The sequence below is a fragment of the Pinus tabuliformis genome, chromosome J (assembly GCF_031772625.1).
Source record: "Pinus tabuliformis cultivar Carrire ecotype Pingquan chromosome J, CPIR1, whole genome shotgun sequence".
NCBI classification, from domain to species: Eukaryota; Viridiplantae; Streptophyta; class Pinopsida; order Pinales; family Pinaceae; genus Pinus; species Pinus tabuliformis.
The window spans coordinates 90,770,943-90,785,959 of NC_142295.1; positions in this window are offsets into that span (position 1 = coordinate 90,770,943).

Below are 15,017 nucleotides of genomic sequence, written 5' to 3' on the forward strand. Positions count from 1 at the left end.
GTATCCTAGCTATCAGCGGAGGAAAATCTTCTGTCTCATGATCAAACAAGGTGCAATATAAACACGATGGTCCCATTAGATTCGTACAGAGCATAATGTCCTGGCCCTCAGCAATTGTAGCATATCAACTGAACACGACCTCTTCCAGGTCCTCCTCCACCTCGGCCTCATCCGTGCCCCTGAAATCCTGTTCGCGCCACTCCTGCATTCTAGTCTAGGGGACGCAATTCGAACTAAACTCTATAGGTGGGAGTTCTATCCATCATCGACTCATAGCTTCTACAAGTGTGCTTATCGTGTCCCACCGACCTACAAAAGTTACAGAACAATTGTTGCGAATTTTGTGTATACTTCTGTAACAAATGGCAGTTTTTCATAGCGTGTTTTCCTTTTATTTGAAAAATCGCACACCACAAAGCAGGCATCGCACTAGGTCTTGCTTGTGCTATCAGCCTTAACAGCATTGGTCCTCCTCCCGTGAGGTAATTTATGAACACTAGGTAGTGTTCCTTATCATGACCCTGGCCCTTGCATTTTACGCACCACACCTCTTCGTGCACTTCTAGTTAAGTTGTTCTGTCCTGTTTCAGACTCTGCATCTACAGGCATAATTTATTCAGTTGTGTATGGATCTACTGAACTCCTAAGTTAGGTTCCTACATTGGAGTCTCATGTAGCCTCATCGCGATCCCTAAGGCCTATCCCTGAGTCGTTAACTTCTGCTGCGATAGCGCTCCTTAAATCTGGCTTTAGCGATCCTACAAACCATTCGCGATGTTGTCCATCCGTCAGATTCATATTCGCTTCGTGAATCGTACACTTCAACCTCTGATCTAACTCCCAAGGAGTCTTGCCTAGTAGCATCATGATCTCTTTGAAACCAATGATCGACTGTGCTTCAGACTTCAGCCTGCTAAATTCTCTGTTTAGCGCTGCTTGAATATCCGTGATTCCCGCATTTGGATTATCATTGGAGTGCTTAATATACCAAGTCAATGCACGGTCCTTCAGAGCGCTAACCAGTGTCACTTTCTTTGTATTGTCATCTTTAACTCCTTGTGCTTCCCATATGGCTCTTACAACAAACCAAAATTGGTCTGGATCCTCATTTCCCAATCCCTTGAACATAGGCAACTTTATCGTGCCTGCCATATTAACTCGCGGTGGTGGCGGAGGTGATACGGGTGAAGATGGAGGTGAAGGCGGTGTGGGTGGGGGTGGTATTCGTGGAATTCTTTGTCTTATCAAATGGATTGCACTTTGCAGAGAGATCTTCGCAAGCTCTTCCTTGTCCCCTCACGGAGGTGAAATCAAGGGGCTAGTTTCTAGTCCCTCATTTCCTTCGTTCCTATTTTGCGTAACCCCAAACATCAAGTTAATTACATAACCCTATTTTTGCACAATAACATCTTAACCCAAGTATTCAAAGACTTTACGTACTTACCTCACAGTCCTTTAAGAAAGCGTCGTTCTGCCTCACTGTAGCTAACTGAGGTGTCAACTGCGAACTTAGCAATGAATCCTCCTATAATTCGATTGAGCTAGTGATAAACAGTGTGTTCGATCTTATTCTCTGATGCTTCCAACCTTCGTACTAATTCTGGGGTCCACACAGTAGGGTTGTCGAGTTTCCACCTTCCTTGGCTATCTTCTAGCTTCGCGATCCACTCGTACAGTTCAGTAGGGAAAGACGCGAAGAAGATTTCATGGATCTCTGTGTACAGGTAGCAGTCTAACCACTCTTCTTCTGTTAGTCGCGGGTTCCTATTCTCTTGCGCCGCGAACTCGTGAATTCTTTTGTCCAACCAACCTTCAATTTCCTTCTTAGTTTGATTCCAATGATATGTCATCAGACATCTATATGCATATTTTGGTCCCGAAAACAAAACCATTTGTTGGCTTGATGGGGCCTGACCCAGGTTTGGAGTTAATTAGCCAAACAAATCCCTACACTACTGGCCCTTTTGGCATCAACCCGCGGAGCGCGGACTGAAGTCTCACCCGAAGCAGTATGGGGGGATGTTGGAACCAAGTTTCCACACCCTTGAGATGTCTGAGGGGTCAATTTAGTCCAACTGTGCCTACCTTTGTGCAGGTTACTTCATGCACTGTTCTGACCTGCGATACCTTCGTGATCTACTATAATTGTCCTTCGCGCAGCCCTAACCAGGGGCTGAGGTGATTTCGCGCTACTATGGCAACAATCTGCGCTATTTTCCCAAGTTACACCGCGTATCTTACTTATCCTCTTATAGATGTTAGTCAACTTCGCGTAACTAGATAATTTAACTCACATTCACTTAATCTACACAGTTATATATGTTCATGCACCATATAGACAACAAAAATGCAATTTATACCCAATATATTTGATATAGAAAACAAGAAATAAAGACACAGAATTGATGCAAAACTTCTCTTTATTAATGCTTCAACAGTTATAGACTCAACTCGCCCTGCGCACTCAACTGCAGGGGTCCGGGCACTCAGCTGCAGACTACTGGGCCTCTGCGCACTCAGCTGTAGAGCCTTCTCCTACTCTATGACCCAAAGACCTGACTTTACCCTTAGATCTTCCGCTATGCTTCTATTCCATGATTATCCCAATTCTTCTTTTTCTTTACAACTTAGAGCCTCGCTCTATTTATACAATCCCATGGTCTGTGAACTATGGATAGATCTCTCTAGCCGACATTACATTACAAAATTAAGGGCAGACAACCCTATGACTCATTTACAACTTTGTGCTTCACGCCCACAAAATGCGGAGTCTTTACATCAGATTTACAATTCTTAGCCAAAACCTGGGCTTTAAGCCCCAAAACTTCCCTTGGGGATCCCGTGCTCAACAGACACACACTTTGAACTTTAAGCACTAAATTGATCCCTTGGATCACCTTCCTTCTCCACGTGGAATAGAATAATCTAACTTCAAATTCAAAGAGTCTCAATACAAATGAAACCAGGAACTGAGACTTATGCTGGTACTTGAGCTCAAAACCGAGAAATAGAATTCGAGGGGAGCTTGTTTTACTCGATAACCTATTCCCAAAAGGAATTTGTTTCCTACTTGATTGAAAAAAGACTAGAACATGAATTCCTTTGTAAAAGCTTTAAATTTATTCCCTGACGAACAAAGTGCATTATTGCATTGTGTGAAAGTTGATTGTGTGCAGGTCCTCCGCACAATGAACTTTAGAATTCACATTAAAAATAATTTAATTGGTGGTGGTCCCTACAAAACATACGAAGTTATGTCCTTTGCATCTGTCTTGCCATTACCTGGAAGAATTTCACTTGCACCCATCTCTTGATCGAACCACCCTCTTATAAAGCTCATTATACCATATACAAGATTCCCGAGGATGTTAAATCCTAATAGTGGATTATTGAATCATTTTAACAATTTCAGGTTCATCCGTTGAAGCAAGTGTGTTGATAGCAACAACAATATTGTGCAGAGCTCCATATTCGCATTCATGGCAACATAATGTCACTTTGAGTTTTATCATGTAGAGTTTTTGTTAAACAACTTTCAACGATTTTAGTTGTAAGAACTAAATAGTAAGTTCAAGGAAAATAAATGTGTAAGTGTGCTTACCATTTTGGCATTTTTCTCAGCGCCATCCTTTGTAGCTTTCAATGTTGCTCTTTCCATAAGAAATCTAGCTTGCAGAAAATCGACAGTTTTAGGATTGATAGTGCTCTACTGGTGAGGTCAGATTTGTCCTATTAGGTAAGACTAACAGAATTGACATTGCACCCACCTTTATAATCTTAGCATGATTGCTTTGTGAAAATGACAAGTGATACAAAGCCATTAACACATCATGTCTTCCTCTCTCCTCACTTGATCTCAGCATGTGGATCAGAGGGGGGAATAACACCCAATACACCAATTGAAGTCTTGTTCTTGTCATTCAAGGCTAGGTTGAAGATTGCTCCCGCAACATTTTCCTGTGCCTTGGAATGGAACAATGCTCACCTTATTATTGTTCTCCAACAATATATTCACCAATGCAACAACAACATTAATCTGAATTCCTGTATATATTGATGTCAAGAGAGGCAAGAGGGTCAAAAACAATTTGGAATTATAGAGGGTCATCTTGCTCTCAACATTGGTCTGACTGAGCTTTTGAAGATCAATCATTGCTTGCTCTTGCAGTGATAAATGAGATTTTTGTGCAGATATATTTTTACTTTCATTGTATGGAGTTTTCTTTGCTCTATGCACAACCTTTAATCAATTAAATAGCTAAAGCGGTAGAGGCAGAGACTATGTTGCATAAAAGTTATTAATCTTGTTTTGTATTGAAGTTACCATTAAAAAACAACATGGTATCCACATAAAAATAAACAATGATAATAATTCTAGTATATTTTAGAACATAAAATTTATTATTAACTTAATGTCATTTTTTCTTAAGGTGTCTCATACTGAAGTCGATAGTCAAAAGACATGGTATCCATATAAATATTTTAATCTAGTTAAATCATATGCCTAATTAACTTGAAAATTTTAAAAATCATACACCCATCACATTCTATCAGTTTTAAATGTTTGTTATATATCATCCCATTACCTCCTATATCCAAAGTTAAGCAAGACACAAAAAAATTGGCATTTGACTTTCCATGTTTCTACATATAAGAGTGGTGCAATTGTGAGCATCGCACAATAAATGACTTAGGGTGTAGGGTTGACAATCCACTCACTAGTAGATCTAAGGAACCATCTAAAGTCATAGTCTAACTTATAGACGAAATAACATTTTTCATCAAAATCTGGTGAAACAATTTCAAGCAAGAATGTGATTTTTTGTTGTATAAAATACATTTTTGAATGAATAAATGGATTCAACACTGTAAAAAACCCTTGGGATGCTCAAATTATACAAATTAAACAACTTAAAATCAAGTTTTTAAAAAACTTTGCCACAACTAGAAAAAATGTTGTGAAAAATGTCATTTCCTCTATAAGTTAGACTATACTCCATCTAGATTATCTTTATAATTTGATTTTGTTTAAGATTGTATCATTAAGGTGTCCTAATTGTAATATGCATGGTCGTCATTGTGTGATTTACCTTCTTCTAAGACAAGATTCAATGTGAAATATTTTTTAGACCTCGTCAACAAATGGTATCTTCAATTGACTTCATTGAATTCTTAGAGGATGAAAGAGCTAAAAGTTGTGCCTCTCCTCTACCTTTTGGCACGTAACCCATACTTTCACTAGCTTTGTTATTATCAATATATAATAACGAATTAGGTCTTGTTATAATCATAAGAAGGATATATATAGGGTTGAATTTATATGTAGCAATACTTAGTTTGGTAAATTTGTGTGTAGTGAATGAATTTTTTTTTTTATTAGAGCCATTATTGTAAAAGCAACATATGATTTGGATAATGGATATATTGAAGATATTTGGAGGAGGTTCTTTTAATGTATAAGGAGTTATTGTGTAATTCATCTCTATTATCTATTCAGAAGTTGTGTATTTTGGTTTATTATTGTTGAACATAATCATTTAAGGATTTTTTTATTGTAAATAAAGTGTCAGGTCTGGCATTGGTAACTCCTCGAATGATATTTTTCATTAAGAAATACCAATAATATATACAAGGAGAGGGAGACCCTTTGAATTCATATTTCATTGTCTCTTCGTCTTCTTTATTCTCATATTTACAATATTTCCAATCTCTAAAGATTAGTGTCAACATCTCTTCCCCCCCCCCCCCCCCCCCCCCCACCAATCTGAAGGGATGTTGGTGAGTCTAAGCATAATTTTGATTCTTTCAAACTTTTCTCTTCCAAGTGCATTTGTGAAGATGTTTGAAATCTACTTGTTTGTGGAACAATGGCGTAGGTGAATAGTCTTGGCCTCAACATGATGTTGAATCAAATGATACTTTGTATTGATATGCTTAGTTTGATCATTGAACTTTGGGTTCTTGGAAAATTTTATTATAGAATTATTGTCAATCAAAAGAGGAGTAGACTACACTTGTTTCTCTTGAAAATATTCAAGAATTTTCCTAAGCCACACAATTTCCTTCGTTGCTTCTGCAACTGCCACATATCCTGCCTTTGTTGTGGAAATTGTTGGAATTGATTGTTTGTGTGACCTCCAGAGGACAACACCTGATTCAAGACTCGTAACATAACCTAAATTAGATACCCCATTTTCTTTATCTCCATCAAAATATGAACCAGAGTATCCAATCAAGTTGAAGTCATCCACCTGTGTATACTTGAATCTGAAGTCTTGAGTTCCCTTCAAGTACATTAGAACTCTTTTTGCAGCAAGCCAATGAGACTCAAAAGTCTTTTGCATAAAACTAGAAAGGATTCCAACAACAAATGAAATGTTGAGTCTAGTAGTACTCAGGTAGTTAATACTTTCGATGAGTTGTTTGTACTTTGTTGCATCCTCAAATTCATTTCCTTCTTTGGATGTGAGCTTTAAATTTTGTTCCAATAGAGTGGTCAAAGGATTGCACTCAATCATGCCAAATTTGTTCAACAAATCTCCAATGTATTTCTTTTGAGAGAGGAATATAAACTTCAAATGCTAGGTTACTTCAATACCCAGATAGTAGTGAACATATCACAAATTTGTCATCTCAAAACCTTTCCTCAATTTTTTCTTCATGGATGTAATGTAATTTTCATTAATCCTTGTCATTAATAAATCATCTACATACACCACAAGATATACAACATTTTTTCTAACTTTCTTGACAAATAAAGTTGCATCATCAAGATCATAGTGTTTGAAATTTAGCTTCAAAAGATGCTCGATAAATTCCTCATACCAGGTTCGTGGTGCTTGTTTGAGGCCATACAAGGATTTGATAAGCTTGCATACTTTGTTTTCTTGTCCCTTCACAAAAATTCCTTTTAGTTGAGACATAAAAACATTATCTTTCGTATCTTCATTCAAGAAGGAAGTTTTTACATCCATTTGATGGACTTTCCAACCATTCTGTGCTTCTAAGGTAAAGAGAGTCTAGATGGTAGCCCATATTGTTATGGGAGAAAAAGTATCCTCATAATCAACCCCTTTATTTTGTGAAAAAACTTTTTCCACGAGCCTAGATGTATGCTTTTCAAGTGAGCCATTTTCTTTATACTTGTTCTTGAAGACCCACTTGTAGCCAATCGGATTGGTTCCCAATGGAGGGTCCACCAGCTTCCAAGTTCCATTCTTTATCAGAGCATCATATTCTTTTTGCATTGCTTCTTTCCATTCATCGTGAGAAGTAGCTTCTTTAAAGGAATTTGGTTGGAAATTTGTAGACAAATTTAATTCACAAACACAAGAAACATCCATATCAACAGTTGAATCAAAATCATCTACATCGCCTCCCTTATGTTTAGTAGAACTTCTCATTCCTATATTTCCAACGTCATTAGGATGAACACTTTCAAGTGTCTTGGAGAACCATTTTGGAGGAATTTTATGAGATGGCCCACGCTATCCAGTTAACTAAGATGGGGCTAAATCAAGATTTAGCCATCCAATTCTCTCAATCACGTCATTCAAAGTGTCTTCTTGATTAGTGGTTGGAGTTTCATGAAGGCAGGAGATTGTTTCATAAGGATATTCCATAGATTTATCTAGGAGAGAGATTCCCCCTTCAAGATGTGGAATCTCATTATCAAATCCCTAAAAAGATTTTGCATGCCCAAATCCATCCAAGTGATTAATCTGCCACTCAAAAACATTATCAGTCTTGGAAGATTCAAGAAAAAATACATCTCTAGACAATATAAACTTCTTATTTGCTTCATCATAAAGATGATATGCTTTGGAGGTGTCTGAGTACCCCAAGAAGATACATTTTCGACTCTTTGCACCAAGTTTGTTTCTTTGTTCCTTAAGTATCAAGGCATAATAGGTGGAACCAAAAACCATGAGATGCCTCACCAAATGAATGTGGCCATACCATATTTCATAGGGAGTTTTATTTTTGAGAGCATGAGATGGACACATGTTCTTAATATACATTGCACTTAGAATTACATCAGCCCAAAACATCAACTTTACATTTTTTTTAAACATCATTAAACGTACCATATTTAAGATTTCCTTGTTCATTCTTTTAGCTACATCACTCTGTTAAGGATTACAAGGCATTGTTGTTTTATTCGATCCCATGTTGGCGAAGATAGTTTTCAAATTCATTTGAAGTATATTTTTTTCCATTATCAATATGAATAGAACCAATATGAGATTGTGTATTGTTTTCAATCCATGCATGAAAGATTTTGGAAGTTTCAAAAGATTCATATTTTTTCTTCAGCATATCTATCCAACACAATTTTGTGTAGTCATCAATAAAATTCATCATGTATTTATTTCCATTTGTAGAAGGAAAAACCCTAGGGCCACACAAGTCGGAATGAATCAGTTCATGCTTTCTATGTGCTCTAGGATGAGAATCATGAAATGACTATTTGTTGTGTTTTCCTAAGATAAAAGCATCACATTACTTAAGTTTCCTAGGGATGGAGGGAAAACCAGTAACACCATTTCTCTTCAATAAATGGACACTATCATAGTTCAGATGTCCAAATATAGCATGGCATGAGAGACTAGATGGTAGTGTAATTTTATCATATTAAGAACTATATGAAAAGTTTTGTTCACGAACAAAGGTTCCTTGCATCTTAAAGAGTCTATCTTCTTCTATCTCAGTCATGATGAGTTGTCTGATGCTTTTCTCACCTCAACCTTGCCATCAAACATGTGAATGGAGTGTCCTTGTTGGCAGATGTGAACCAAGGACAACAAGTTTCTTCGCAACTCTGGGAGGTAGAGAACATCATGTATAAGAAAGTCAGGGAGCGCAGACAATTTGATCTTGATAATGCCAAGTCTGGATTGCTTGATTTTTGGCTTATCTACAAAGTAGATTGCTCCATCTATATTTTCACAGAATCCTTCAAAGAAATCTCTTTGAAAGGTCATGTGGTAGGTTGTTCCTGAATCAAGAAACCATTCATCTTTCCATGAAGCAAGTGAAGTATTAAACAAGTCTTCAGTTACTCCAATATTGCAATGTGCCACAATATAATGAGCGGATTCTAGTGCTTTACCTTTCCCTAGATTTGGTGATTTTCCTTTCTCTTAATTTCTTTCTTGTTTGATTTTGTCCCAACAGAGCTTTCATGTGGAAGCATCATGTCCGTTTCGATTGCAATGTATACAATGAATATCAGTTCTTCATCCTTGGTAATGTTTTCCCCCCTGCCTTTGTTATTCTTATCCCTGCATTCTCTTCTGCCACCTCCTCCTCTAGAAGAATCATGTGTCTAATTCTTCTCTTTCTATGCAAAGTACAAAACTTCTTCAAAAGACTGAGCATTTATCTTCTTCTTCCCAAAATCTTTCTCTCTTTCTACAAACTTCTCCACAAGAGAGTCAAAGGAAATCTCCTTAAGTTTGCCACTAGCTTGTAATGATTCAAGATAATGAGAATATGTGGGATATAGTGCCTTGATGAAAGTTGTGAGAGGAACATATATTTTAAATTTGGTAGCTTCTATATCATGCATAATGGCTCTTATTTCAAAGGCTAGGGCAATGGGATCATCATCTTTCAATTCAATATTGAAGAGTTTGATCATTAATTGGACTACTTCAAGCTCAGAATGTGAGTCATGTAAGTCTTTCAGCTTCTTTAAAGCTTCAAAGGCATTTGTAAATGGTGTAATGTGATGACTCACCTATTCATTAATTGATGTAGAAATCAAGGCATGGGCCTTTCTATTCGTGTTCTCCCATATGGCGAGCTCTTTATCAGATGTGGCATTTTCAAGTGGATTCTTTACTTCTCCTTCACATGCTCCTTTCCACAATTCATTGAAAATGAGGGTATGCTTTATCTTTTTGGACCATTCATGATAGTTCTCTTTTGTAGAGAGATCTACTCCAACTATGGAGATGAGTGAATGTATTACTAAATGAGATTACAAATTGTGCTTTGAATAGCTAAAATTTTAATATATGTTTCTTGAAAATAGCAGACTAGCCTACAACTTTGTCTTCAAAATAACTCAAAAACAATGCTTCAAATATCAACCAACACATTTCAGTGCAGCCATATATATATGTATCATCGCTCCATCACATATAGAGATTTAAAGCACACATATAAACCAAGGCATATGGAGACAATGCATACATTCCATGGTATATTTAAATAGAACATTGCTCGCTCACTACTCAAAGTACACACGCCTGCTCACTAAATAGAATGACTACATATTAAATAGAACGACTAGCAAATACATACCATCATACCAATACATACGACAACGCATATGACCTTCATGGCGTTCAATTAAAGTGCGACCAATATAAAACTTAAACGTTGCTAGAATATAATATGAATGCGCATACCAAGTTTTATCCAACAATGAACCAGAGTTCAGGACCAGCGTTCATGTCCAACGGACCAACGTTCGGAGAGGACTTTAATCATCGAGAATTGCTCCAACATTCAATAATAAGCATAGAGACGTATTAGTAAAGATTTAATCAACACTCAGGGAATAGATAGGCATTCCCACACAGAGATACGACTCCACTATTCCAACGCACGGACTTCAAAACACACAGAACTCAATGCAGCACAAAATTAGCTCATGATTCAACACATTTCTCCACATCTTTCACGACTAGGCTCACAACTCAACAGGATCAATGCACATATGTATCACAGGCATGCATCATTCAATGTTTCCTTCCAATGCACATAACTCACACTCCAAGTTTTGTAGAGGGATAGAGTAACACCAGTGATAGAGCAGGGACAACTTTAAGGAAAATAATAAGAGTTATAGAAGATGAGAGACAAATTTAAGACCTACTCTTTGATACCATGTTAGACCATGCATTGGTAACTCCACGAATTATATTTTTCATTAAGAAAGATCAATAATATATAAAAGGAGAGGTAGACCCTTCAAATTCACATCCTAGTGTCGTTTTGTCTTCTTTATTCTCATATTTTCAATATTCCCAATCCCTAAAGATTAGGTGTCAACATAAATAAAATAGGAGAATGTGAAGATGAAAAGACCTTTAGAAAATGTAACAAGGGTCACAACATTGTATTGTATATATCCAATTGCATGTTGCACATTAACAAAATTCACATGTTGGAGTTACCCATCCTAGCCTAATAGTGGTAGCAAAGCCAAATTTGAGGCACTTATGACCAGTGTATATCCTTTCTTTGCTTGTAGATATATGTGCCCCTCGTCGTATCTATTGCTGCATATGGTTCAAAGTTTGGAAATTCATTTCCATTGCCATACTACTCCAAATTGAGCAAAAATTTAAACAGAAGAAGCAATAATTTGGATCTGTGAATCCTTCATAGTAGAAGTAAGGAAAGGGCATCCTTAAATTGCAGACAAAGGACAGAGCCAGGGTGGACCACCCCAAGACAGCTCATCGAATAAGAAAACAAAAAATGGTAATGGGAATCCCGTCAAAATATTTGACCACTTCACTATGGACCTTACACCATCACCAAGGTTGTGCATGATAATGCTTTTGAGCTAAGTATCCCTCCATTCCTTGGCCAACGCCCAGTATTCAATGTGGACCACCTTCGACCATACTTTCCACCATTGTTGGACACATTAGAAATCGCAAAGTAGTTTACACCACTAGATCTCAACCCAGATTGCATTGAATAGGCCACAATTGGTCAAATCGTGGACACACATATTAAGGGCACTCACCAACAAAGGATCCAACTATATTGGGTTGTCAAAGCAGTTCAACTCTTGCACCAAGGCAAGTGGTTCACCAGGGGCCAATTTCAACAAAATTTTCCCCATGTCATGGAGGTACTCAATGCAATGAAGACCATTTCTTCCTAAGGGGGGAAGACTGATATAGGTGGATATCAGTGGCCACCCACCTATTCCACTAGCTCACGGCATGATTTTTCTATTTTGATGTTTTCTAATTTTAGCAATTCTGAGGTCCTGAACTTCCAAATACGTTTTGAGGGAAATGGGTCGACAACAATCATTTATTATTATCGACATTTAAAAAATGTACTTCTCAAATAGACCTTTCTAAAGAGCTATTTTGTGTGCCAAATGAATATTGTATTCCAAAGTTATGACCTTGGGAAATTAATGTTCCAATTTACCCCACCGGGCCCAATAGCCTTTGGCGCTTCATCTCCTAGGATTAGTTTTTTGGATGTTTAAGGTTTCTCGCTATTTATTTATGATAGAAAGGCATATGAGCCTCATTGTAACATAGTTAAGGAAGGCGTGTAGCCATCACATCTCTTCTTAGATATAAGCTACCACTGTTGAAGCTAGATTGGTTTCATTTTGCATGTATACAATTTTAGCATTTTCCATTTATTAATTGAATTAAAGTTTCATTATATCTTTGTGTTTTGGTTATAAATATATATTTCATTTCACTCCCTTCATAAATTTGGTATTAGATAGTTTTTATATTTCCCTATTTCTTTGTGCATGTCCCCATCGAGGTTAGGGTATAAGTAGTTGGGAATCGAATTGCTTGAGCCCTTGTACAACCATCCTCGCTGACCCCAACGGCCTCCCATGGCAGAAGAAAAAAAAGATAAGGGACTAGGAGATTCCATCAAATTGTTGCTTGAAGAAGCCCTCAAGTGACAAGGGAACAAGATGATGGACCATTTTTCTCAAATCCTTTGACAGATTCCCATAGATAATGCATCTTCATCTAGTGGACACTTTGGAGGTACCACCCCCTTTAAGGTGTAAGTTAATTTTTATATTCCTATATTTGAAAGCTAAATAAATGTGGATGCTCTAGATAAACAGTTGAATCTTCTTGAAGGGTATTTTTCAGTCCACAAATTTTCTGATAGAGAAAAGGTTACCTTTCCACTCCTTAAGGTCGTCCCCCATGTCAAGGACTAATGAGAAATTTACTGTTGCTATAGAGGAATCTGCACTATTTTCAGTCGCACCCACTTAGGAATCTTTTAGGAATAATTTTAAATAACAATATTACCATGTTGGAAGCTACAAGAATTAGTGCATGATATGGACCACACTACAGCAGAAAAGGGAACAAGCGGTGCAAAGTTGACAAATATCCTTCATGCCTTGCACACCAAGTTGGGTATCGAAGACTCTAAGTGACATTTGGTGTGCAAGAACTATGGTTGTCTACATGGATACATCCAAACATAGATGGAGTTCCTGGACATCTCCTCGCTTAGCGCAACATACCGACATGTTGTTAAAATTAAGTGAAAATTTAAACAGAGGAAGTGAGACTTTATATCTATGAATCCTTCACAATAGAAGCAATGAAATGGCATCCTTAAACCGCAAAACAAAGGATAGAGCGAGGTGGAGCACCCGAGGATAACCCATCAAAGAAAAAAACTAAAAATGGTAATGGGAAGACGAAAAAAGACACATGAAAGTGGTGTGAGTTCCACAAGATCCCTACTCAACACCAATGAATGTTGTGCAAAGAAGTTGTTGGTGTCCAAGCTAAAAGCTTCAAAGTTAGATGCAATTTTTAACTCTGAACTAGACCTAGATAAAGGGGAAACATATCATTTATGTGGAAACCAGGTCCACCGCTGCCACCACCAAGGTCCATCAAAGTGAGCTCGAAGATTCGGAGGAAGGTGAGCACCTATTTCACTCACAAATATGGGTGAAGGGTGATCCATTGTGTTTCTTGTCGATAGTGGGCATCAAAATAACCTCATGTCAGCAGAGATTGTTAAGTGGTTGGGCCTAGTGACAACACCACACCCACATCCATACAGAAACAAGTGCCTCTACCAAGGGAAATATGTTTGTGTCAACAAATAGTGTCGCCTGCACTACATCATCAAGCTTGTCAAGGATGAGGTATTGTGTGATGTTACTCCCCTTGAAGTTTGTGATGTTCAATTAGGCCAACCATACTTGTGCAAGTATCATGTTATATATTAGTATATACATCGCAGTGTTATTATTACTTTTGGCAGACAACTATACACGATACCATAGGTGGTCTCACCTATTGCCATTTCTTTGATCTTTGCAAAGCAATGCAGTAAGGTCATCTCCTAGACTAGGAATTTTTTCTTCTTCCTGATTCGCTCTTAAAGTAAGAAGAATATTGTGGCCACATCCATGGCCTCCACATGTTCAAAATAGCAACAAGAAATGCTAAATATAGAAGTGTTAAAATTAGCATTGCTATAAATAGCATTTCGGGATACATTCCAATTTTAGTTAGTCCCTAACTAAAATTGAGAATTAAAATTAAAATTTGATCTTAGTAGTTGTTTGAAAAATAATTAATTAATTCATCTTGCGTTAATTACTTGGATAAAATCAAACATGAAGTCTATGTGGAGAAATGCAATAGTTATTCCTTTGATTGAGGAAGTTATCCCTTAATTAAGGAGATAAGGTTGAGTTGTATTTTTGAGTTGTAATTAGTTAGCTCAGTCAACTGAGTTAAGTCCAGTTAGATTAGTTCCAACAGTTTGTGGAACTGATTGTGAGTTTAGTTAGTTAATGTTATGCTCTTAATCCTGCAAGACGATACCAGAATACCCAATATGCGAGAAAATATACCCAGAACATAGAACAAGAGCAATAACAGCAAGTATTTTATTATTCAGAAAGCAAAGTTTACTTGCCTCTTCGAGGGGGCAACCTCCAATAGAGCTAAGCTTGATTACAAAATAAGACACGATGCTCCTCGCAGGGAGTCTCTATCCTTTATATAGGATTCATACATGCAATACCATGGGGCAATACCATGGTTCTTATTAATACCATCTATTTAATACCATGGCCCATTTGCAACTAACTGTGGTCCCATCATTAAATGCGGGTTAACCACTTACAATTATTAATATGGGCTTTATTGACTCTTTACTTAACTATAACTATGACTCGATCCTATTACATAAATAAGGGGGTTAGGGTGGGACCCTAACATGCCCTCCCCCATAAC